The sequence below is a fragment of the Sitodiplosis mosellana genome, unplaced genomic scaffold (assembly GCF_009176505.1).
Source record: "Sitodiplosis mosellana isolate CC-2019 unplaced genomic scaffold, AAFC_SMos_1.0 Smas_scaffold_46, whole genome shotgun sequence".
NCBI lineage: Eukaryota > Metazoa > Arthropoda > Insecta > Diptera > Cecidomyiidae > Sitodiplosis > Sitodiplosis mosellana.
Window position 1 is genome coordinate 441,501 of NW_022595288.1, and position 10,483 is coordinate 451,983.

Below are 10,483 nucleotides of genomic sequence, written 5' to 3' on the forward strand. Positions count from 1 at the left end.
ACATTTATGCTCAAAATCGCTTCCGTCAGTGATTTGTCTTCTTCATTTAAATCACTTTTGATCATATAACGGGACCGATAGTCCGCCAATTGAATTGTTTTTCCTGGCGCAAATTGCAACACTATTTCAAAATTGAGCAACTGAAGTTTCATTCGTTGCAATTTCGCCGATGATATTTTATGAATTTCTTTTTTCATTATGCCCAGAAGAGGCTTGTGATCATTTATCACCGTAACCCTACGACCGTATGTATAGAATTTGAACTTGTTACACGCAAAAAGAATAGATAGCATTTCTTTTTCAATTTGTGCGTAATTTTGTTCACACGGCGTCAGACTACGAGAAGCAAATGAAATGGGCTTGCCATCCTGCAAAAGACAGCAACCGAGACCGAATTAGGATGCATCACATTGCACAACTATTTCTTTTGTTGGATCGAATGAAACTAGAATGTTTGAGTTCATAATGTGATGTTTAATATCGTCAAAAACTTTTGAGTGCAATTCCGTCCAGTTGAAAATGACATTTTTCTTCAATAACTCTCTAAGCGGAGCAGTCATTTCCGACAAATTTGGAACGAAAGGTGACATGAAATTTAGTACACCCAAAAATGTTTGCAAGTCTTTTTTGTTTTTCGGTCGGCTCATTTGCTCAATTGCAACTAAACGATCTGGATCTGGCTTTATTTCGTTAAGTGAAAAAATGTGTCCGAGATACTTAACTTCTTTCATTGCCAATTGAATTTTATTTGGGTTGAATTTGACTTTCCTTTCTCTTGCTCTTTCAAGTACTTTTTTCAATGTCTCATCGTGTTCTTTTTTATTTCTGCCCATAATCAAAATGTCATCGAAATAAATTATTACGTTATTTATGTCGCCAAAATTTTCAAAGTTCATTTTTTGAAATACACTCGGTGCCGACTTTATGCCAAACGGCATGCGCAAGAATCTAAAGGTACCGAATGGCGTTGCAAATGTGCACAGTTTACTCGATTCTTTATCCAAATTGACGTGCCAATATCCGTCTTTTAAATCGATAACTGTGAAATATTCCATTCCGTTTACACGAGATGCAACGTCTTCAAAAGTGGGTATGTATTCGTACTCATCCGAAATACATGCATTTAATTGTTGTGGATCTATACACAAACGCAGACTTTTTTCCTTATCTTTTTTCTCTACTGTGACAAGGTGATTTACCCACTCATTATAGCCGCCGGCTTTTTCAGTTATTTTATTTGCGACTAACTCTTCCAATTTCTTCTTTAATTTATCTTTAATTGCAAGAGGAACACGACGAGGAGCGTAAGCAATTGGCTTAGCATTTTCTTTCAAATGAATTTTATATTCGGTTTTAAAGCATCCCAAACCTTTAAATAAATCCGAATATTTAGTGAGAATGTAATCTCTATCAACGTTTTGCTCAATGGATTCTAGTCATAATGGATTACGGTTTTTTCGCGGCGAGCGTGTGGACTGTTTCGATGGTGTGACAATTCCGAATTTAATGCAAGTTTTCAAACCGAGAATTGGTGTAAAGTCGAGATCAACGACTGCAAAACGATTCATCAAAGTCTTATCACCAAAACGACAAGAAAGATAACACATACCGATTGGGTCCACTTTTTGACCTCCAAATGCACGCAATTTGGTGCCCGTCTTCACCACTTTGATTCGTCGGCCGAGTCGCTTCAATACGTACAGTGGAATGACATCAATTTCTGCTCCTGTGTCAACTTTGAATGGCTCTTTTTTCTTCTCAACAACAACAGTCTCCAGCCACGGATACACAATCGATTCTTCGGTCGTATCGTCATGATTTACATTTTCGAGTGTCCCTATGAAAAACTCTTCATTGTCGCTACAATCAAAATCAGTGGAATTATTCGATTCACAAATTATTTCAATGTTTTTCATTCTGCAAACACTACTGAAATGATTACGCTTATTACAGCTGTCACACGTCTTACCAAAGGCCGGGCACTCACGAATTTTGTGCGTACGACCACAATACCTACAGTTGTTTATCATTTTCTCTGAACTGTTTTGTGTGTGTTGCTGTTTTGTGTGTGTTGCTGTTTTGTGTGTGTCGATTGTGTGCCATGCTGTTGTGCTCCCTTCTTCTTCTTCTTCATTGTGCTGGTGCTTGCCTTGCTGTTTCCATTGTTTTTGTTGTTGCTTCCACTACTACGCTCGGCCACGTGGCTTGAATTACGGTACTGTGTGTTGTTGTTCTCGCCTCTCACCTCGTGTACAGTGACTGTCTTACACATTGTTGTATGCTGCTCTCTTGTTGCTTCGCTTGAACGACACTTTTCGACGGCCGTGTCATATGTTAGATCCGACGTCTCTAACAATCGCAATTGGAGTTTTTTGTCATTTATGCCCAAAACAATTTGATCACGCAGCATTTCAGACTCCTTTTCACCGTATTCACAGTCTTTGACGAGTTTTTTCAAATCAATTAAGAACGAATCAATTGGCTCACCGTCTCTTTGATGCCGCTGATGAAACATGTAACGCTCATAAATGATGTTCTTTTTTCGCTTACAGAAATCACGGAACACCTTCACTATTTCATCATAGCTCTCTTTTTGTGCATCTGTCAATGTGATTGTTTCAAACCAGTCGAGTGCGTCGTCTCCAACTGCATTCAGGAACGTGTTGATTTTGACTGGATTGGGTTTGCCGGCGATTCCTGACGCTAACATGAAGATGCTGAAACTCCTTTCAAATCGACGCCAGTTTTCACTCATGTTTCCGTCCATTTTCAGTTTGTCGACTGGTCGCAGATGGTCACTCATTTTGTTGCTTTTAGGTGGTTTCGGTTCATTCACTAACTCACGTGCAATTCGTGTCTGTTTGTCAGTGTAATTTCTCAAAAGATCCGCTCGACACTTCTCGTATTCTTCCCGTTTCAGAGCCTCACGCAATTCAGCTGGTGTGTAGTATTTTTTCGTTATTGGCTTTTTGATTTGACGTGAACGTTGATTTGAGTACGTATTTTTCAACTCTATGTCTCTCTTTGACTGTGATCTCGTTTTCATCTCACTTCATGATTTCAAAAAAAAGAATCGTCGATTTATTTTTCAAAATTTCACTTTTTTCTTATTTTTTACTTATTTATCTTGGCTTATTTTATTTTCGCTGAATTTTATGTACGATGATTATCCGAATTTTTCTGGATTTTGCTTTGACCACGCGTTCATAGTTCGCTAAGCGCCATGTAGTATGGTGAGTGATAGTAGAGAGAGAGTGTACGCATAGGTTGAAAGACTAAATACGACTGTTGCTTTATTCAATGCTTCTTACTCACTAAGATGTCACAATGCAATAGCATGACATCTGTCATGCCACAATATCAGAACGAACATACAAAAAAAAAAACAAATTGGGAAAGAAAGCGAGCCGTTTGACTTTCAATTGACAAAATTATTTTTGTTAATTTTTTTGCTTCTTAAAAACACTCAAAATTAACCTAAAAGAAATGATGATTTGCTATTCAAACGTTCAGACCATTTTCAATTTTCATAAATGAAAAAAATAACTCTAATTTAGGGAAATTCATTCAAGATTTCATTCGAACGATTCAAATGGATTCGATTAAATGTAAATCTAATGCCATGTAGTAAGTCTGGCAAAGCATTCAAATGTTTCAAATAGTCGTGAATTGTTCCAAACAATGTGATGCATAAATGCATTTAGAGAAGTGGCATTGAAACCCAAATGAAACTGATAAAAGTTGCGACGCAATGTGGTTTAATGAGATTTATTGCGATTGCGGTCTGTTGTAAATACGAAAGAATCGCCACACATTCGACAAGTGTAACATGCATGAAATCGACAACAAAAACGAGTCGCAAACAAACGACTCGTTTTTTCTATGTAGAAAATCGCAAAGAAGCAACAATCATTGGCCAATGTTAGCTAATTTGAATGAATTGAATCAATGGTGAAACGTACGAAGGAGGAGAATAGAAGTGGTACGATGGTGATATACGCGCACGTATTTCATACGTATGTATAATTTATGTGTACTGAAATTGCGCTAACGACTGTTGTCGTGCGAAAGAGAGGGAGAGAGAGAGAAACTGTGGTGGTGGCATCGGCAAAAGATCAAACGCATTTCTCGTCTCGTTGCTTTACATACGGGCCAGCGGACAATGAATATGGCTGCAAAGCATAAGCCGATTTCATGAAAAACACACACACAATCTCATCGTTGCGATATTAATACTGTTGTTGCGTTGCCGACACATGGATTTTGCCACTGCAATCACGAATCCATTGATTTTGCACCGAGTACGTGGGCGACACAACACACGGAAAAACAAACTCGTTTTAAATGTGCGTTTTTGATTTGATAAACGGCCCATTTCAACTGGAAATCGATGCGTGTCCCGACGGCACCGGCAATGTAATTAGCCGCAATGAATGGAATAAATGTCGGAAACCGTTGCGATAAACAATGAGACGTCTTTCTTGCAAAACAGTGCGATATTGTGCTTTGTTTGAGGCAATTGCCTGACCACTGATAAACGGTCGATCTAAAGACTTTAGCTATTTCTAATTGGCCGCATCCTAGGAATCAATTCACTTGAAGACCGCTTCCGGAGTTGTAGAAGATACAAAACAACGTAACAATATAATGTTTTCGTACTGTAAATCATTGATTCATAGACACTGTGCGCCGTCGGCGCTGCATAAATATAAACAATCCGTCGGCACATCTTTTTTGATTCACCATCCCGTTTGCGCGATTAAATACTTATCACATGTTCGTCTCATCTATTCGGAATCCTTTGATTTCATTCATTTTCGTTGGTTTTGCTGGGTGTGAGAAAAAAATGCACGCTATTGAAATCAAGACTTGAACTTTGATGCGATCGGCCAAATAACAAATAATGAAAATGAATGCGATATGATTTCATTTCATGTGATCCAAGTTTGAAAAGGAACAAAACATATGAAATAATGCGACGAATGAGGCAGAAAAAAATTTAATACGTGCAAACGGACTTTGTAAATGGATAAGAAAAAAAAATTGAAGGAATAAAACATTATGGAAATGAACAAAGACTGAACAAATAATTTCACTTTTGTTAAAAGAAAAGAACTCAATGAACAACAATACGCAAACCACTATATATTTCTTGGACGAACCGAAACCCACAGATGAATAATGCAATATCAAAGGATCAAAGCGTCGGCTTTTGCACATTTTATGGTTATTCAAACAATTTTGAATTACATTTCATGCAAAACCACAGCAGAACTAGTGATTGTGTATGGTAATTGTGGTACACATTTTGTTGACGAATTCTAAAAAGTGAACTTTTTTAAACGAATTTGGTGAAAAATAATTTCAATTTGACCCATTTGACTTTTTGACACAATATGTCTTATTTATGTATCGATGATCTGTATGATTCTTGTAGATTTTATTGGGTTTGAATCTTCAGAATTTAAAATACCCCGTAAAATCAGATGCGACGATTAAATATTCTCTATGCATTTTCTGACGATCTTCTCAATTCCATAAAATTTTGCAATTGATGCTATCAATTTTGATGCTTACTAAAATCAGGCTAAAAATAAAAATGGTTTTGATTTTATGGTTCTTCATTTTGGTTAAAGCAAAACAAGCTTATTATTGAGTTTAAAAAGAAAACCAAGTTGTTAAGCATTCTGTCTTCAAGGTGCACTTAACTCAAACCGCTGTCAAAATACCTAATTGGAATTGTCAAGCCCAATGTAATGGGCTGGAAAAATAAACCAATTGTTACTGGTGATGGATAAATCGATGGCCTAAACAACTGTATGAAAGATGTCGTCACCTGATTTGTACGGTCATATTCAGAAAACCTCAACCACATTGAATTCATTCGAAATAGTCAATGTGCAGATAGTTTGGTTTTCTTGAAATGGTCTGCAATCTGTGGATCTCACTATTCACATGAATCGTATGTTTACTTCAGAGTTTTTTTTCAAGAATTTTGATGTAATGCTACACATCTTTGCGGTGTAGTTTTCACTCAAAACGACGATTATCGTGTATGGTGAATATTATTTGCTCATAAAATGGAAGTCCCATTTTATGTGCATAACACGATTTGTGTGATAATTTTTATAGAAAACAAAAAAATTCTTCATCAATATGTGCCAGTAGGCATGGGAAAGAATTTTGATCGAAAACCACAGCAAAATATTGGCCAATCACGATTTTAGTGCCAATCTGCCAATTTGGTCATATGTTTTGAAGCAACTGACATCGCATTCTGGGATTCAACTACATTCTACACCTTGTTAGCGGTTTGCCCGAAATTCTGGTCACTTTCATGCAAACCAAAATTACCTACAATTTATTTACCCAACGTTCTCTTTGTGATTAGTGTAAATTTTTTTGAACAAAATATTCTGTGGCATTGAATACCAAACAAAACAGAATTGGACTCTTTGTTTCTTCTCTTCTTCAGGGAGAAACAGTGTGCAGAATCTAAGACGTTGTGATTATAATTAATTTTGGTAATTACCAATGAAGGAGTTGTAATTACCAAGTGACCAATTGAAAATTGGCTCAATTTGCATAAATTAAGCACGAAATCAAACTAAGGAAGCTAAATATTATAAAAAGACATGATACAGGACACATATGTCTATAATTTGTATAAGCAAAAGAGATTAAACTATTTATTTATTTCCAAAACATGAACCAGGTGACGTTATAGTAACTGAACATAATTAGAAACTCCGAAATTACTAAAAAGGACTTAAAATGACCACTTGGACATGCATTTTTATTGTTCTAACGAAAGTCGATGAAAAACGCATGACTTGAATCTCAAGCCAAAACTCCATGAACTTCGTTAAATTATTAATTAAAAATTATCACAATTGAAATGGGGCCAGATGTTTTCATTGTTAAACTCGTTCATTCACTTTTTCAATCCACTTCAAAACCTATGAACAAAATCTAATCGATTTTGTCGCTATTTGATTAGCCTGGAATTCCTCTGGAATTTAATTCGATTTTTTCTTCTTTCCACCTCAAAACAAAAAAGTATTCCGTCAAAATGTTGCCTCTAACGCGACTGCGTTATTTTTGGTATAATTAAGACTTAAACTGGTTGGAAAGTGAGTGAAAATAAACGTTCTAGAGCCGTTCGTGTGTGAGCAATCAATTATTTGCTGGGATAGAAAACGATCAATCGTCTGCTTTATGAATAATTTGTTTGAAAGCACAGCCGCCAAACGACGGGATGTTATAATTTCTCAATTTTTTCTTCAGCGATAACAAGGCAAACGCTGATAAAAGAGAAACGAAACGCAAACAAGAGGTTCCATTTAACGCTGCATCCGTGCGATTTGCTATTGGGCATTCGTTTTTTTCTTCAATGACCGTCAGCCCATGGTGTTCGACCGTCGTGTCATCATTTCATCGACTATGATTAAACCGGAATGAAAACCTATAATTTTCAAACTCTTAAAATGTAACTCCAAATCGACACATTGCAGGTGATTTTTATAATTAAAAAATGATTTAATATCGTCTCTTCCCTTTTGCTCGTTCATTTTTACGATTCGTGTAGGCATTTGTTGCCAGTTATTGCCTGGACAGAGTCTGACTTCGAGGCGACGAAAGGGTCGCGTCATAAAAAGAAGCAAAGTGTATGGCGATTGAAAATAAGAATACATGTGCAAGAGGCCTTTGCCAAAGGCTAATTATTGGTTACAATGAATTTAACTGGCAAGCCGAGAATTTGAACTTTTTTTTCAGCGGAAATGAAACGTTTTTACTGGCAAAGACAATTTTTTCGTGTACTTTTCGAGCAATGTTCCAAATTCAATTTAAATAAGTGAATATATGAATTTGCCGGCAATATAAAATTGTATCTTTATCATTCATAAGCTAACGAGACAGCGTACTGAGGCACAAAAAAACAACACAAAAGAGAAAGAAAACGACCCAATGGAAAGGGAATAGAACGGATAAAGCGCACGATGCAGACGATCGATGTCTTGGTCCATTGAATTATTTCAGACGGTTCGTGTTCGGTGTGCACTGTGCATGTGAATTGGCGCGAGCGCGTGTGTTTCATTACGAATGGAGATACAGGAGAAAAAAACAACAAATACAAAAACGAAGATTGAAAATCACGTTTGCTCATGGCGCCACACACAGACACCACACCACAACAAATTATATGGATGGATAACAAGATTCCAATTATTTACGAATTTATTTCGTCGTTGGCCATGGTTGCGTTTTAGCTGCCGTCGCCGTGGTCAACGACGATTTTCGTGGCACACATTGCAAATATACTTTACATGCAGATCGAATGATTGGATTGGTGGGTTTTGGCTACAGTTCAGTGTAGTAGAGACGAAAAAGAAGTAATGATAGAAAGGAAAGATAAAATATTGATCGTTTTTCTTAGCTAAATAAATAGAAGAAATTGAGTTTTAACTAAAACAAAAAAACGGAAATGATTCTTATCGAAAGTTTTTGAGAGTTAAAAGTCCAAACCTAACCTTTTTTTTCCTATGGTTCATTTTAGCAATTTATTTTTGAATATTCAGCACTCGAAATTTTTATTCAATTGCAGATAAATTGCATACGTTAAAAGTTCCAAATAATATTTGAATGTGGAGGAAAAACGATTTTCCATTCATTCAACAACATTTTGTACTTTTATCAATGTGACGATACATTTCATCATATAGTGAGTACTATCGTCAACAAAAATTCTGAAATCATTTCAAATGATACAGTTGTCGTAAAAGAGCTCTGCTTCGAAGAATAAAACAAACAAAACTGAATAAATAGACGAAAACGACTCAATGACACTTGTAAAATTTACGCGACTCACAAGGTGGGCATTTTCACTGCATTTCCATTCGTTGTGAATGTGTTTTAAATGTTTGCATATTCTTGAGTTTTTGTTCAAATATTGCAGTCCAATGCATTTACCCTTGCATTTGATATTTGATGTCACCTGTGCATTTTCCATGTTGTAGGTGGAATTGTTGCCGTTATTTGACATGCTAGTGTGACAAGCGCTTCTTTAATTTGTAGAAGAAAATTTAAATTGGCTTTATTTATTCACTTTTCGAATTGCACCGTGTGCAATTGAACGTACGCTTCATTGACACCCGACGGCATTTCACTCCTATGTTTGTACAGCAGCAATGGTAGCGTTAATTGCACAACAATGAATAATTTAAGTGCAAGCGTCACATTGTACGGACCGAAAGAAGACATTCTGCAAGGATGGGCTTTGAAAAGAAGGTTATTGCTTAACATGAACTGTTGGAAACATTAAGCGATATTATAATTTCAACGTGGTGTAATTTGAGAGTAAAATTAAAATTTATACACATATGATAATCATTCCTCTTTTATGTGCAACTACCAAAAAGTAGAGTGAAACTGGATACTGGAGATTTTGCATTGACGTTTCCGACTGTAAACATGACAACAATTCATATGTGTGTACTGTCAAAGTCACTTTGTCATGCGTCATTCACATTTCACATTAATGCTTTGACTGATTGTGGTGAACAGTGGTGAGATTGGAAACGCCATACATTTTATATACATTATTTGTTTGGGAATTATATTCATTTATTTTCTTTTGTTGTTGATATTCGGGCTCTACAAAGCCTAGGCTTCATCCACGATTTGTTTTCCGAAGAAATATTTCGAAAAAACCGTGAGTTTGCACTGTCAACACCTGTGTGGTTTTTCATATGATTTTGAAGTCATCGAATATTGCCACCCGTTCACACATTCAATGAACTTGCTACACCAAGTGATAGTTCAGTTCATTGCTGACGTTTTCCAATCCGCCATACGTTTTTATATGTGTGTGTACATCAAAATGTCAAAGTTGTCAAGAACAACCGTTCTCCTCGTTCTTTATTTCCAATGTGAATTTCTAGTTGGGAGACATAAAAGATCTTTGTTTTTTTCGATATATATTTTTGAAAAGGAAATTATGATTTCTGTTTTGTTTGAGAAATACTGTTCATTGGCATACGCTTATATCACTTATTCTCAGTAAATTACAATAAGGTTATAAACGGTTATATGGACTCTGTCCCCAAGTTTTGGAATCTATACATACATATTTCTTCTTAAAATCTGTCGTTTGAAGTATGATAAAAGTGAATAATCATCACGCTTGGACTGCTTACGTCCAAAGAACGAGGCGTAAATTCTTGCAGATTTTTATACCATTGTGTTTTCAAGCAGTAGTGAAGAAGGTACGGATTCAAATACATTGTACTTCAGTACTATTAATTGGTAAATAATCATGGCGGCTCCATATTATTGCAAAAAGCACAAATGGTATAAAGCCTTCACACGTTCTTTTGAATGAAGTCCTTTGGGAATAAGTTAGTAGCATATTGTTAACTATTAAGCACTAATTGGGTTGTCTGACTGCCTTTAGTCAAGGGAAAAAACACAAAAATAATAGAAA